At 32.0% G+C, this 16,936-nt stretch overlaps 1 protein-coding gene and 1 long non-coding RNA gene across 3 annotated transcripts in view; both read right to left on the bottom strand.

The window, feature by feature from the left end:
• Positions 1 to 11,567, bottom strand: part of igf2bp2b (insulin-like growth factor 2 mRNA binding protein 2b) — a 69,660-nt gene extending 58,093 nt beyond the window's left edge. For both annotated transcript variants that reach the window (XM_021474969.3, XM_005159949.6), the window contains exon 1: positions 11,298 to 11,567. The gene's annotated coding sequence lies outside the window, so the exon portion shown is untranslated. The remainder of the gene's footprint in view (positions 1 to 11,297) is intronic.
• A 1,340-nt stretch (positions 11,568 to 12,907) lies between these two features.
• LOC137495492 (uncharacterized) lies at positions 12,908 to 16,458 on the bottom strand. Its single transcript, XR_011015330.2, has 5 exons — positions 16,359 to 16,458; positions 15,620 to 15,808; positions 15,200 to 15,357; positions 14,592 to 14,687; positions 12,908 to 13,855 (listed from the first exon to the last, which is right to left on the bottom strand). It is a non-coding gene; the product is annotated as an uncharacterized lncRNA (long non-coding RNA).
• Between the last annotated feature and the right edge of the window lie 478 nt (positions 16,459 to 16,936).

The following is a 16,936-nucleotide window of genomic DNA, read 5'->3' on the forward strand; positions in this document are numbered from 1 at the left end:
ATATGTAGTTAAGATACTAAAACACTTAAAGGTCTTGGCTTTCATTTTCACTTTCAAACAGGAGCTATTTAACAGCACAGAATATGCTGTTTTGAAAGATATCTGAAGTAAATTGATGTTTTTGCCATCAGAAAGTTTTGTTTATGTTAGCAGGAAGTTGCCAGGCAAGAAAATGCACACATATTTAAAGTCACAGCGAAAAGTATCAGACATGCATGCAGTCATGTTGACCAATATGGTAATTTAAGGCAGAAATGTTCAGTTCTTTACTGTTTTGTAATAAAAAAAATAACAATGTCAGAAAGAAATAAACTGATAGTTAGAAAACGGCAGGGTGTTATAAATATGTTAGTTTTATTTCAAAGAGTTATAAAATTACAAAAATTAAAAACTCTCTGTATATCTATCCACTCAAACCTTGCAGATGAGTGATTAATGCGCTCATAAATCAGCTGATTTGACAATGTTTTTAAATGCTTTCTCCAAAGCTTGAAAAGCTGTCAGTGATGTCATCAGCACACAAGCAGCCAATAGTGTTCAGCATTTTTCTGACGACTCCTCCCTCAAATTTTCATTGGCTGTGGTTTGGTAGCTTGAATGAGCTGATGGGGAATGAGATGTTGTCAGATCATGTAGTGTGTGACCCCCCTCTTGTGGATCGTTCACGGAGTGTTGCGTAGCGTGAACACCACAGAGATCAAAAGACACAAAGTCAAGTCATGTAGTGTGAACAGCACAGCGATCTGCTGATGTTTAAAATCCTGTAGTGTGAACTAGGCTTTAAATAAAAGAAAGATAATCAGCAAATAGATTTTTCTGAATGTTATTGCGTTTTAAAAAGTGTCTTAAACATTTATGGTATTAAGGTTGTATTTACCATTTCTTTTTCTTTTGGCACTGTAGATTTGAAACATCTTTAAAAAAGAGCTGAAAAAGTTTACACAGTCATACTGAAAAAAAAGTTACAGCCTAGGACTGCATAAACTGTGCTCAGCATATACAAGTTCACCCCTCACAAATCTACCTTTTAAATTCATATTTTAAAAGGAAGCTATACCATATTATATTTGTCCATATACATTAAGTTAGTCAGTACTAAAGCCAAATCGGGAGCTTATCTAACAAAATATATAACTTGCAATATCAGTCTAAAAACTAGTACAGCCAAATTAATGTTATAAAAAAATATTAAATACAAATATTTAGAAATGAGGAAAAATCAAAAGAAGCAAAAAAAAAGAAAATTTTGTTGCATTATTTTGCTTGATTTAATTGTATTATCTTTAAACTTCTTAATATGTTTGGTGACTAAAATATTTTTTTTTAATAAATATATCTGTTTAACCAATATACATGGCTTATATCCACTGAGAAATGGAGAAAAATATTTATTTTCAAAATAGGGTGTTCTCAATTATGCTGAGCACTGTATTGTTTCACCATCGATATCCTAATGTATGCACACACAATAGTCCCATTGTGGGATATGCAATGCTGAGTTGAGATCATAGTTGACCAGACAACAGTTCAGAACATATGAGAATTCTTTGGTCATTTAACCATAATAAAGTAAAAGTTCATCGCTTAAGGCTTAGTTGAGATACATTATCACTTGTCTGCTTTTAAACAGAATAACTGAGTGCTCAGGTGTCACTCTTGGTGACTTGATAACGGAGTGAGACACTGTTTCCATTCATAACAGTGACACTCTGTAAACTCTCTACTAACATAGTAGAAAAGTAGGTGATTGTCTTCAGCATTTTTTTTTTGTGTGCATAAAACAATAGAGTCGGACTGACAACTCTCATAATTCCGATAAGTAGCCCAATCTGTCTATCAGCAAATGCAGATTTGAACAACTGCGCAGCCGTTTGTATGCAGCTCCGCCGACCGCTGCGCGTTCACGAGAGAGAGCATGCTCAAGCACGATCAGTAAAAACATGCTAAATCAAAACTTTTTAAAAACCTGAATAAATATTGGAGTTACCTTTGCATGCTGGAGAAAGGATGACGTCTGAAGGATTTCTCTTAGACAGGTAATGTTCTGTTTTAAAACTGTTTTAGCTTCACGCAAAGCTGATGTATCGTTAGATGTTGTTGTTACAAATGGGCTATATCTTCACAGAAGTGTTGTTCAGCTACTAAAATATTTAAATGAAAGATTGATAAGACTATTTTCAGTTTCATAAGGGACCTTTTACAGCATCGATGATGTAGATTTTAATTAGTTTAACAACAAAACACAATTCTGCCTAGTCTCTCCCTATATTGTTTACCATGCAACTCTAAATATTTGCTCTGAAATAGCATGTCAGTTTGGCTTGCACTCCACCAGACAAGCACTAGTCGCTTTTAACACATGAGAGAGGGTTCTTTTGCGGTGCTCGTGTTTTAGGAGGCGTGGCTCTAGACGGCATCTGTTAGCATTGTGGAAGATCACCTACTGCACCTTTAATAATGCATTGTTACAATCAAATTCATTGTTTACTTAGTTAATTCACTGAGTTAACAAGAGATAACAATAAACAACTTTATTTTCATCAGCTAACAAAAACAAAGGGGATCAAAGCCTGTAATAAATGTATTCATTGTTTGTTCAAGTTATTAATACATTAATATTAACTAATATTACACTTATTGTAAATCATTTTTACATAAAGCATGTTGTATTCTTTTCATTTAAAGTCTATTGAGAATATTGAGCTGGACATTCAATTAAATTGCAAATCTAGTTGAAATAGCAATATCAGTCAGACAAAAATGTGATGTTAGAAAAAAATCAAAAAATCTAAAAATCTGTTAGACTCCCACAAAACTATAAAGCACTGTTCACTTCACTTTTAGCTTTGCTCTATTCTATTTATCGATGCTAACAAAATATCACAGTATCAGATTTTCCAATATTGCACAGCCAAATTACAGACAGGAATAAAGGTTTGCATTTTATAATGGCAAACTCTTGTAAATGCAAATATGCTCATGAAAACCTTTTTTTTTTATATAAAATCACAATGCCGATCTGAACAAGAGAATCAAAAGTGTGTGAGCTCCTTTAGTATAAAACACACCATAAGCAAATTATTTTTAAGGCATTTAGATGAATTAAGTGTTGGTGAATACCTGCATTTCACCACTATGCTAAAACTCTTCTAAGTATAAATAGTTTTCTACACTTTCACAAAATCATAGTGGAGCTAAAGAATTTTCCAGGACACGCTAACAGAAAAAAACTAACATCTACAGTAATTTTAAGCATACAATATCAAACATTAAATCTTTAATATCCTTCACAGGACAGTCACACAATCACATTTAATATACTTTTTTACAATATGACAGTGCTAGCCTGTTTTATACTTCATTTTTAAATACATAATGTAAACAAAAATAAAAGAAAGCATTAAGTTAAATACACGAGATAAAAAGCTGCTATCACTTTGGGGAGCCAAAATCAGTGTAATACAGTCAAATGTGTTACTCGTTGTACTTGTAACACGCAAACTATGGGATGTCTGTCTCCACAGCCCTGAAAATTCATGCTTCAACCTAGATATTTGACAAAATAAAGTAATGAAAGTACATTGCATAATGCAATTAGATGAACAAAGTTGTAATTGAATGTTCTGTTCCTAAAAAGTCCTAAGTTCTAAGAACAGAAAGAAATCAATGGGGACCGAATAGCTTTTAAAAGAATTTTCATTTCTGGGTAAACTGTCAGTGTGATACTATAGTATAAATACAGTTAGGTTCTTTGTGCAATAAAAATTACAATCAATTTATCTACAGAAAAGTATTTTTTATATATAAATTTCACACACACACACACACACACACATACACACACACACACACACACACACACACACCTACATACACACACCTACATCAATGCTGAAGCATTGCACAGAATAATGTAAATCAAGATTTTTTGTGCCCTATAATCTTTGATAAAAATAACTTTTCCTCCCTCTTGCAGTGATATCTCTTCTCTAACGATGTAAGATTGACCAATGACTACCCATAAGCATACAACAATCCAGTCAGTTCCCAACGGACACAATCAAATCCTGTCCTACATTCTACTTCTTCAAGACATTTTACTTGAATATAAATAACAACATCAGAAGAAAAAACAACTGCAACTTGATTCATGCTCATAATAATAACACACATGATTTTACCATTAAAAATGAGCTTTTCTTCAATATATAAACATGTATTTGTCATTAACCACTTCTTAACCCTTTAACTGCCTGCTCTACCAAATGCTTGACCATGATTTGACTTTTAAATAATGACAAACATAATCATGTTACACTACTACACTTGATTTTGGTTTTATTGTAAATAACAAAACAAAAGAAAAAACAAGAAAGCATGTTAAATAAGAATCTGAAATATTTTATGGCATACTTAAAAAAATAAAGATTATTTAGTATTCAAAATTATTTTATTTTGATTATTTTTTTAACTAAATTGGCCTTAAAATATGAAAAATCTGAATATATGAAGTGTATGTATTAATTCCAGTACTTTTACCATAAACCATATCAACCTCAACCAAATGTAATTATGGGATGTGTTGAGTGAGTTAACTGGCGACATTAGGAGATAAGAAATACAATCCAAAAAAAATTTTTTTGTTGGTGAGGCAGTTAAAGGGTTAAGATGTTTGAAAAAAAGAACAATAAGTAAAACATTACATTATTGACTGGCGTAAACTACTGCAATATGAATCAGCTTATACATGTCACCTAACCTGTTGATCAGCCGACACCCACAAGCAAACAGGGAGTGTTCCTCTCTTTTCATTTTCATACCACGTTTGTGTTTCTGCTTCCCAACCTTTCACACAGTTCTTATACATCACAGTTTTTTCCCAGTAAATTCCCTCTCCTGTGAGCTGGTCTCAGTGGGCTATTGTGTTGCTCTAGACTCCACTCACACACTCCATCCTTAACAAAAGCCCGGCCAACCTGCCTATACCTCCACACTCACCAGCTATGGGGTTTCCATAGCAACTCCTGCACCATCCCCAAGTCATCAGTGTTGCTTCAGTCTGGGAATGGGGCAAAGACACTGAACGTGATTAAGTCAATGTGTGTGAGTGCATGTGCAATGAAAGTAAAAGAGTAATTGATACAGAAACAGACCTTAACCACCTGATGGCCATTTTCTATCTTTAGCCAAAAAACGGTCACAAGTATTTTTAATGGAAGACGCAATGAGAGAGACAATATAAGGATGAATGGAGATGGAGTTATCCATGTAATCTCTTAATACCCCTGCACTCCCCCTACTGGTGTAACCGATCTCAAATAGTGTCCGGCTTATCATATGGTGTCTGCAAGTGCAGTTTAATTATTTTTTATTATGACTTTTTCAAATTAAATGGCATATTAACTGATGATCCTTAATATGCTTGCTCTTCAGTTGACTTTTGACTGCAAATTTTTATCAAGTAAAAATATGTTTTATTTTGTTCTAAAAGTCTCCACTTTTTGGTTTGTTACACAACTTTTTTCTAAGATATCTTTTTTGTTATAACATTTTATTAAGCAAAAACTTTTATAAAATGAACTGATAGAATCCCTAATAGAGTGTTTATTTTTTTCCAAATGCAAAAAAGACATCAGGTCTTTCAGCCGGGACAGATTTGCAGGGGCACATGGGGATTTTCAATTTAGCAATATTTGCCTTCTGGCTAGCAATGAGGCGAAAGAAATAATATCAATCTGGCACTTATTTTATGAAGTGTCATTATAGGAGGTAAACCGAAAATTGCTTTTATTGGGCAGGGTTTCACAGGAATATTAAGAGCCCTTGATAGTATATAAGAATAGAGACTTGTATAAAATGGTCTGCCGCGGACAAAGAGCATCTATTACATCTGTGATCAGCTGTTAAAGAAAGTTTTGTTCTTTTTTAATTGTTAATTTAATTTAACTTTTGCTTTGGTAATCAATAATTGGGTCATTTTTTTTTCTTTTCAATCTAAAAGTGGGGTTTGTCTACAAAAAAAAAATGATGCCTGCAAAATTGTTGCAAGCCAATTAAATGTGTTGAATTTAAACAAGCAAATTAAATTTAGTAAGATTCAACTTAATTTGTTTGTTTAAATTTAGCCCAAATAAATTGTTTACAACCACTTAACTTAAAAAAGAGCAAACCCAAGAAATTATCTTTGAATTATTTTTTACAGTGTATATTTTACCCATGTGTTGGAATGAAACAGCACAACATTTATTAGTGCAAGTATAACTGCAATATCGTTTTACTGAATCAGCTTAGGTTTGCTTTATTTTCTATATACATCATTTCTAAAAAGAATCATGTTAGAATATGAGCATTAAATACTACCTGATAGGCTTTTGATGAATGTTTGCACTTCTCTTAATCATCACTGCATACACTTCCCTTGTATGCTTTGGACTCAATATAAAAACTAAAGAACGCTCATAATGAAGCAAAAATTAACAAATGTTTCTCTCTCCCTCTCTTAGTTTGTATTTCTGCTTTCCAACCTTTTTTACAGTACTTATAGATCACAAATTTCAATGGTAAATGTCTTTTCTTAAGAGCTGGACTGAATAGAATCATATATATTTTTTTACTCCTCAAGTTTAAGCTTATAAAAGTATGATGAGCCTAAATAAAATATGACCCTTCGCAAACTGTTCCATTTCTTTAAAAAATAAAATAAAATGATAGTAAATCCATATGTCAGGCTTTACAGGGTTAAGACACAATTTCTGGAATTCACAGTACATACCAGAATACAGTCAGAGTGAATGTGAATTTAAAAAATCATTGCCCTAACTGTTAGTGAGTAACATTAATCAATACATCCTAGAAGTGCAAAGAAACAATTACAAGTACATTTCTGCTAAATATGAAAACAATTTCTTTAAAGCTAACTGTTATGCTGATTGATTTTATTACATATTTGCCTATATTGAGATTCTAATTTCCACTGTTAATTTCCTCTGCTAAAGATTTAAGTGAAACTTTTTTTTGTTCAAATTGATACGAAATGTTAAAATTAATAAAAATTATTTAATAATAAAAGGGAACAAATTCATCACTGCAAGTGCCACCACAGTAAAATATATATTTTTTAGAAAAACAGGAAATCTTCTAACTTTGTATATACAAAAAAGTGCATTTAAATGTAACATTTTAATTAACAACAGGATCCCAACTGCAGTGGAGTGAGTCAGTTCAGCAGAATGTAATGAAATCAGAAAGTGCCGAGCAGATACATTTCCCACACTGGAAACAATGCGAGTAAAAGATTGATGTTGGGATTTTAGGAATCAAAAGGAGTGTTCAAACAGATATCACACTGCTGAAAACTGCTATTTTTACACAGCCCTAATTAGCAGAAAAGGAATGCTGTTACAGAGGAAGAAAACACAAATCTGTAATTTATAATCCTAACAAGGATAACGAATAAAGAAAACAGAATATTTTAATATATAATCTTTATATTAATGACCAAATACACAAGATCATTGTGCATAAACTAAAAACAGTGACTAGCCAACTTAATATAAAATAGCATTTGCCCACACTCATCTGCTGTTCTAATCATGATAGCTACATTCAACATGTGTTCTGTGACAGGATTCCTCTGCATCAGATGACACAGGGTGACAGAACTGAAGTCCTGTTCACAGCGTGGCATCTGATCCGCTCGGCTCTAGTTACACATACACACACACACACACACACACACACACACACACACACACACACACACACACACACGCACGCGCACACACACAAGCCGGGTGCCTTGGCCCACTTCCACTGACTGTAGTAGCGCTGTCTCCGCACTACCGCATCTATGCAGATTTAATAAAGAAAAGTCTTTCCGAAAATGTACTTCAGCAAAAACATGTATAAATAAATAAAGTCACTACCTCCTCAAAAAATTTAATTTAAAAGGTTTTAAATCTTAAAAAAAAAATGAAAGTTCTATAAATTGTTTTATTAACTGAGTTATTTCAACTTAGTTAAATAGCAAAACAAAACAAGCATCTTTTGTGTGAAGATATAAAAAGAGCATTGGATTTTTAAACAATTTGCAATTTACTTTCAGATAATAATTATAAACTAATTATATAAACAGCAAACTAAATAAATATCTTATACTATCAATAATTTTGCTTCTATAGAATTTAAGCTCCATTAATTTTAATGCTTTGTTTTTTTAATTTAGTTTATTAAATGGCTTTGATAATTTTGATCAAATCATCGATTGATTCTGTATAACTTTGCTGACACACACTCTCAAACGATCTGTATTTCTAATTCACATGAAATTTAAAAGCACTGATTTAATTTGTTTTAACACCCAGCTTAAAAATAAACCCAATTTAGTGGAGCAGGCAACATTTTTTATTTTTATTTTTTAACTAAAATACAAATTTAATACAAAACGTATACTCAAAAGCTGAAAGAACCTTAAAAGTTCTGGTTTTGTGCATTTTTGTGATATTGCTGAAATTATGTTGCTCTTCAGATTTTAACAATTATCACCAATCAACATATTTAATGTTTGAATCTAAATATGTATCGTGTTCAATGTACAGTATTATTATAAATATTATACTTATTATTACAATGTTGTACATGTACAATTATTACCAAATAATATATTTAATAAATGAATCAAAATGTATTACAATAATTGTGATTATTATGGATCTGATTCTTTCTTGTGGAGTTAAATAGGACCCTTTTGCAATAACAATTTGCAATTTAATTGATCATCAGGAATGTTTTTTTTTTTCATGTACTTACACTGCAATATAAACTTACTTGAAACTTTTGAAAACTTAAAATGGTTAAAATAAAATCAACCATACAAACTAAACAAAAAAGCAAACAAACAGAACTCATACAATTTATTAAGTGTTAATAATGGAGGATAATTACAATTTAATTATAATTTAAATATCATTAGTGATTACACAATATTGACATCAAATTTTTGTTTATGTTGTTATTAAAACATAGAAATAGATTTAATTGGGAAATTAGAATGCTTTGCCACAAACACAGCAACAAATTGAAAAATCTGTAGATTAAAATGTACGACAATAAGCTTGTATAAAATGTTTAATATAGAAACAGTTTCAAACAAATTGAAAATTAGTTTAAAACCTGGACTGTAAAAAAGGTTCAAATGCAGCTCCATAGCCACACAAAGTACAACAATGTACCCTATTTAAACGACACAAATTTTCAGTTTGCAAGTAGTAGTGTGTGCTTTACAACCATTACAGTGAACCTAATTATGTTCTTAACCAACATCTAACCTCGGAAGGTGCTTTGAAGACAGTGGGGGATCTCACTTTATTATTAAATACAACCAATAACTTAAATAATGTTGTTTTTTGTGGGCTGAAAAAGTCTGCAAATGTAAAAATGAAAATGTGAATCTAACAATTCCCTCTCAAAACCGAACGAAATGCTTCACTCAAGAATGAATATTTGACAAGTTTAATGCACGAGTTATCTGATTCTTATAACATTACTTTCACAAACATTTAGATCAGTCTGTTAATTTTGGTTTTGCATGTTGTGACATCAAAAACCGGGTCATGATCATTCTGAACACTGAAGCAAACCATTTTCACAATGTTCATTTCATCAAATTTAGCAAATTTATATGGGAGTTTTAAGATTTTTAAATTTACCTTTTCATCCCAACTAATCATGATTACATAGTAAAATCCTTGCTAAAATGATTTCTTAAAAAAAAAAAAAAAATATGAATGTATTAAAAAGGCAGCAAAGACATTTGCTATAAACTGCAGGCTGGCCACATAGAAAGAATGTAAAGCTGGTCACGTGGTTCTGCTTTAAGTAGCTGAAACTATGCGGTAACCTTTCTGTTATTCAAACATATCTGATGTGTTGGAATCTATCAGATATGATTTACATTAACAGAAAAACATAAAACTTTCATAAAATATATTTTAAACCTCACTGGATAATTTTTACCATTCAGAGAAATTCGCAAGCCTTCACAAAGCAGATTAGTTTCTCAAACATTTAAACACAATCTATGACAATAAGCAGAAAACAAATAAACAAAATAGGCTATAATAATAACTACAACAATAATAAATGTAAAATGCTTTAAAAAAACATCTGAAAACGACAGCAGATATTCTACTTATGCGTTTTTAAACAAAACGTAACATTTTATCACGTAGGCTAAATACGATTAACGCATTAAATACTTAAAAAATATACCAATGTATAAGCTGCAACAGGGACTGTTCCAACATACGCAAACCACAAAACATGTTATGTTCAGATCCGATTCTCTCAAAGCCAGTTGTGCGCCTGTGTGTGTGTGTGTGCTGACACAATGGACAAAAGCACTCGACCTAAACAGGAAGTTTGACTTTGTGTCATTTTAACAATGTTTCAAGCCTTCAGTTATTTTTACACACACTTTATTTTCAAGATATAATTACTACGTCATTATTACACAATAAATTCGTAAAGGTATGCTGTTTCATCTAGAGAAATAAACAACTAAACACTATTGTGCGTTGTTTGATCGACTGAGCAAAACAGCAACCGAAAACAACATTACCCGTTACATAATAACAACTTTGGGTATAAACAAGTGAGACTAGGCCCAAACGATCATTCAATCAAGTCTAAGCAGGCAGACAAGCAATCCAACCAAATATGACAGCCGAAATTTACCTCAAGTTTCTAGGAAACCTTGAACACCTTCCTGTGCAAGTCCCTGAAACAGACAACTCAACAGTCTTGAAATTACAAACCTATAGGCTAACCTTATATTTCCAAACGTCAACTGTCAGCGTTATTTACAATATTGCATACAAGTATGGATAAGATTTACACAAATACTTAAGAGTTTAACAAATGTACAAATTAAAGGCACAGAAAAATGACAATTTCCAGTACTAAACTGTATTATTCTAGGAAACGGGCGCAAAATAAACAAAGGTAGGCTACAAACCTAAACAAGTCTGTTCCCTCCCACTTCTTAATAAACTAGACCTTAAACGCGTTACTTATTCACGAGCTTATCGACAGCCTGTTGATATTCGAATTTAATCTGAATGCATTTTCATACATAGCCTACACAAATGCACAGACCGAAAGGATTCATGCAATCACACACCCCTCACCCCTGAACTATATTATCATCTCTTTTCTTCAACCCCATTGACCCTAATCACAATCCACCTCGTAAAAACATACTTAGATGTTCAACCAACTGGACAAATGTATAAACATACCGTTTCGTCCTGTGGAGCCTTTCAAATAAATTCAGCAAGATATTACAGAAAATTAATTCTGCGGGAAATCCGTGAAATGCACCACCCGGCGGAAATATCCAAAACGCATCCCATCCTGACAAATAAAACCAATTCCCAAGGATGCGTGTAACTGGAAAGCTTGTAGGGAACTTGTTCAGTTATATATTCACGTGGTTATTAAGATTTTCGTGTCGTTTCGCGGTAGTAAGAGGAGTGGCTGCCGATGGTACATGGACTCTGTCCAATCAGAACTATTGTCCTTCTTCTCCATGGTTTACTTCATAGCTCCTCCTCTATTTACTATAGGCATGAAACTGAAACTGAAATGCATATAAGGTGCTTGTTTGATTAAACTCTTTAAACAGCTCTACCTGTTGACAAATCAGCATTTAATATTTTTTACAATATCTGTTCAGAGTTTTTTTTTTCCTTTTTTAACAGTTAGTGTCACTTTCTGTTATTACAACCTTAATTACTACAATATAAACAACGCAATTTTCACAAAAAAACACAAAAATAAAAACAAGTAGGCTAATATAAACGGTTGTTCAATTTATGCCAATTGATATTACAATGGTAAAGGCTATATATTTTCAATCTCTTTGTTGTTGAATATTTAAACCAGAAAAATATTCAAACTATACAAAATGCAATATTTAATATGTTCATTATGGAAACATGAGCATCAGTTCAATCATGTAGGCTAAATATAAAAATATTGTATTACCATAACAGTATTTGACAAAACAAAATACTAATAAATTATAAAACTGATTCATTTAAAAAATACAGTAAATGTTAAAAAAAAACTACCAGCTAATATATAAAAAAAATATTCATGCACTGTAAAAAAAAAAAGTTGAGTAAACTTAAAATAATTAGGCAACCTATCACACATAGCTTTTTGAGTTAACTCAACAAACAGGGTTTGAAGACCAGTGAACTCAAAATATTTTGTTGAATTCTTTAGTTCTCTGAACAAAAAGTATCATGTTCACCCAACAAGATATTTTTGTTTGCTGAACAAAAAATATCATGTTCAACCAACAGGATATTTTTGTTTGCTGAACAAAAAATATCATGTTCATTCAACAAGACATTTTTGTTTGCTGAACAAAAAATATCATGTTCATTCAACAAGACATTTTTGTTTGCTGTACAAAAAATATCATGTTAACCCAACAAGACATTTTTGTTTGCTGAACAAAAAATATCATGTTCAACCAACAGGATATTTTTGTTTGCTGAACAAAAAATATCATGTTCAACCAACAGGATATTTTTGTTTGCTGAACAAAAAATATCATGTTCAACCAACAGGATATTTTGTTTGCTGAACAAAAAATGTCATGTTCACCCAACAAGATATTTTTGTTTGCTGAACAAATATTATCATGTTTACTCAACAAGATCTTTTGTTTGCTGAACAAAAATTTTCACGTTTATTCAACAAGATCTTTTGTTTACTGAACAAAAATGATTATGTTTACCCAACAAGATTTTTTTAGTTTACTGAACAAAATAAAACAAACTGATTCATTATGCATTTACTATTAATTTTTAGGATTCAAATTAAATACACAAGAATAGTCAATTCACTTTTTTTTATTTTTAACTGTGTTCAAATCACAATCCAAAACATTTGCATACAAAATCAGCATTTGACATTAGCCGTGTTCAGCATTGGGCTAGTTTGTACACAACTAGTACTGAATGTTTCCAGATTTGAAAAGATTGTACACTGCCTCAACATAAAATAACTGGCAACCTTACTAAAACCAAGCTATTAGTGTGTCTAAACACTCAAACCAGGTGAATATACAATCATCTAATCAGAGTAAACCCTAAAAGCCACTCCATTCATACAGTCTTTAAAGTGTACTGCACTTTTGTCAACAAAGTACATAAAGTCCAAAAACAGACCTCAAAACATTGAAACAGTGGCACATTAGGAAGTGGTCACGGGTCAGTTGCCGTTACTGTGTGGAGTTTGAATGTTCTCCCTGCGTTCACGTGGGTTTCCTTTGGGTTCTCCGGTTTCCCCCACAGTCCAAAGACGTGTGGCACAGGTGAATTGGGTAGGCTAAAATTGTCCGTAGTGTATGTGTGAATGAGTGTGTATGGATGTTTTCCAGAGATGGGTTGCAGCCGGAAGGGCATACGCTGCGTAAAACAAGTTCATTGCGCTGTGGCGACCCCAGATTAATAAAGGGACTAAGCCGAAAAGAAAATGAATGAATGAATGAACTGAACTCTCGCAGATCATGTGCCACCAACCTCCATAAAACATGCTGAATCACTTAAAAAGTATATTTGAGTTCTTTTGGGTGTTCCATATTCAGTCTATACAAGAGGCTGAACAAGTAAGCGAAGGCTGCAGGCAGATGTGTGATATCCTGAAGTACTATGGCCTCCTCCAAGATTTTAGCGAGGTTCATCACATATTGCAGGGATGCAGAAGTGCCATTATCATCTTCCACCACAGTGAAGATTCCAATCCTTTAATCTCTGGTGCTGTGGTCTTCAGGGTCCATGTCCTTATAGGAGATTAAGTAATGGGAAAATTAATTGATGTGTAATATTAATTACTACTTATTAATGTTATTACTATTATGCAAAGAAAATAAAAACATGTAATACTTTCGTACATACAAACAGTAACACTTTGAATAGTCTATAATATATAATAATTGAACAATATATTGACAACTTTTTAATATTTAGCAATTTTTTAAACTTTTATTTTACATAAAATTGCAAAGATTTACTTTTATTTGATACAGTTTCAATTGTGAAAGTTGTTTATTGTCCTGTTTATAATATAACTGAGCCTTTAATTGTCATTCATAAGGGATTTATAAAGCATAAATAGTCCTCACTTTAGATTAGGTCACAACTGGATGAAGTTAAGCTCATAAAGTATATACTAACATACAAAGTAACTATTATTACATACCTTAATATTAGGATATTTAAATGTTAATTTGAATAGTTTATTAATCGTGTACTTAAGCATTCTGAATGATCTTAAAAACACCAAGTATTCTTAAATAACTGGTTTGTAAATAATGCAATACTTAAATTAGTAATACAAATGAATCATTAAAGTTAAAAAAAATACAATCATTGAGCACTTCATGTAGAGTTATGCTTAACAGAAAATAAATTAACTATTCGCTAATACTAAATAAATTATTTATAGCGTGCAGCTATTAAAAGTGTTACCAAGCAGACTAATAAATGTAGAATAGGGTATGAAAATAAGTAACTTACAAGACATATCTTGAGAAAGCAAGCAGAATTTTTACGAAGAAAAATTGGCAATCCCTCAAGAGCTGCTCTTTCTCGATCGGTGACAATAACAGTGACCTAAAGGAAAGTCATTTACAAAGGGTGTTTTACAATCTTATTGTTTTGTAAGTAAAAATGTACTTAGTACATTTAAATGAGCATAGTATTTTATTCATGCTGTTGAAAAAACACATGGCTTTATTTTTAAAAAAGAATTTTGTGGTTTCCATACAATGGAATTTGATAATGGTTGTGTTGGCAAATTTAGAAAAATGTTTAGTTTCATGTGACAATTACTTTGAGTTAAAAACTACAGCTATTATTTTCTATTTTCCTCTTTGAATGTATTCATTTGAAATGGTCACTCAAAACAAGTGAAACATCTGTTATTTATCTTACTTCCATCTCACAATCAAAACACAACTTGACACAATTAAAATTAATGCAAAAGGGCTGGACAATTAAATTGTTGCAATTACGTTTTATTAGACTGTATTACCTGAGCATGAAATTCTTGACAGGACAAAATATGTTGCACATGTTAAAAACATCAGACGGGTGTATAAGAAAAAAAAAATCTTAATGAGTACCTGCTCATCCATCTTGTTTAAAGTTGTATCCATCTCTGGACCCATTGAATCCCTTCTTTTCTGTAGAGTTTCAGGAGAGGTGCTGTATATTTATCAAGTCACTCGATTAACTGTCTCAGGAGATCTACATTACAGATCTGAGAAAACTCTGTGCAGATCTACAATATACAAAAAAAACATACATATTAATTTTTACACATAATAATATATATATATATATATATATATATATATATATATATATATATATATATATATATATATATATATATATATATATGTAAATGTAAATATTTAAATGTTCAAATGCTGAATACAGATGTATTTTGAATTACCTATAATAATAATGTTGTTTGTTATTTTTAGCATTATCATTACTACCTTGAATGAAACCAAAGCAATTGCAATATAGTGACTTACCTCTTCCTTAAAGTCCAGGTTATCTCTCTCTAATTTCTTCCTGGCTAAATCTCAACAACTTCTTTTGGGCAAAGAGAAAAGGTTTCTTGCATCTGCTGGTGAATGACCGTCAAATTTCACTGATGATAACAAGTCTCACCTCCTCAAGGAAATCTTGCATTGAATTATGTCATTGTCAATATTTCAGTCCTTTTGAGCAAAAAGAAAGAAAAATATATATTTAGCCCTTTATATTTTTTATGTAAATAAAAGCTAGCTGACTGTTAAAGCAAGTTGGTCTGAATATGATAGACATTTAGTCGAGCTAACAAATCAAGCAATGAATTACATGAAAATCACACGATTTTCACACAAATTACACAGTTAAACACGTCACCGTTTGTTCCACTGGCTCTGGTTCGAAGGGAAAAAAGGTTATGATGTGCGCAATGCTGACAGCAATCTAGATAAACAGGACATAATGTTATATTTGACTTGGATACCTGATCTGGTATGTTATATGATACTCATTGTATTAATCGTGAGTTATTAAAGCAAATGACTCGATTGAAATCGCTATTTGTTTCAAATACATTCACTCTAAACTTTTATTGATGTAAATAGCCAAAACCAAGTGCACGAAACAAGTAACTCACGGCTAAATTATAACAAATAGTTCCGTATTAGGATACACGCGCACATCAAAGCCAACATATCAAATAATATAACGTTAGATGACAACAAAAAAAGACATACATACCTATGATTTAGCAGAAACGTCGTTGGCCTGCTCTTAACTAGGGATGGCTGACGTGAAACTGATGTTTTGACACAGTGTCGAGATCCCGAAGCGCAAGTGTTTCGAATCACTGCACCGAAGCATGATCCGAAGCTCCCAAGTCACGTGACTGAAGTGTTTCGAAACACCTAGTCACGTGACTAAAGCGATTCAAAGCATCGATCAGCTTAGAAACGTTTCGAGACCTGGTGAATCTTAATTTGACTGCCAAGCTCTCCATATTATCTTCGTCTCAAATGGCTTAGAGCACTGTGGGTTTGCTTATTGATTCTATGCTTAGCATGATGTTTTGGGTTCGAATCCCGACTTCGAAATCATGGTTTTATGTATTTTAATCATGTTTCTGTTTTGTGTAGCCTAAATAGGATACAGCTACAGTTACGCCATCAATTTAGCATCATTTTTGTAACACTGTAAAACAATAATAAATATTTTTACAGTATGGTTGGGTTTAGGGTTTGGGTAGACATTAATAAAATACAATAAATGGGAAATTTAATGAATAATATAAATAATTCTTGATAACTTCAGGCCACCGT

This window comes from Danio rerio, chromosome 1 (assembly GCF_049306965.1).
Source record: "Danio rerio strain Tuebingen ecotype United States chromosome 1, GRCz12tu, whole genome shotgun sequence".
NCBI classification, from domain to species: Eukaryota; Metazoa; Chordata; class Actinopteri; order Cypriniformes; family Danionidae; genus Danio; species Danio rerio.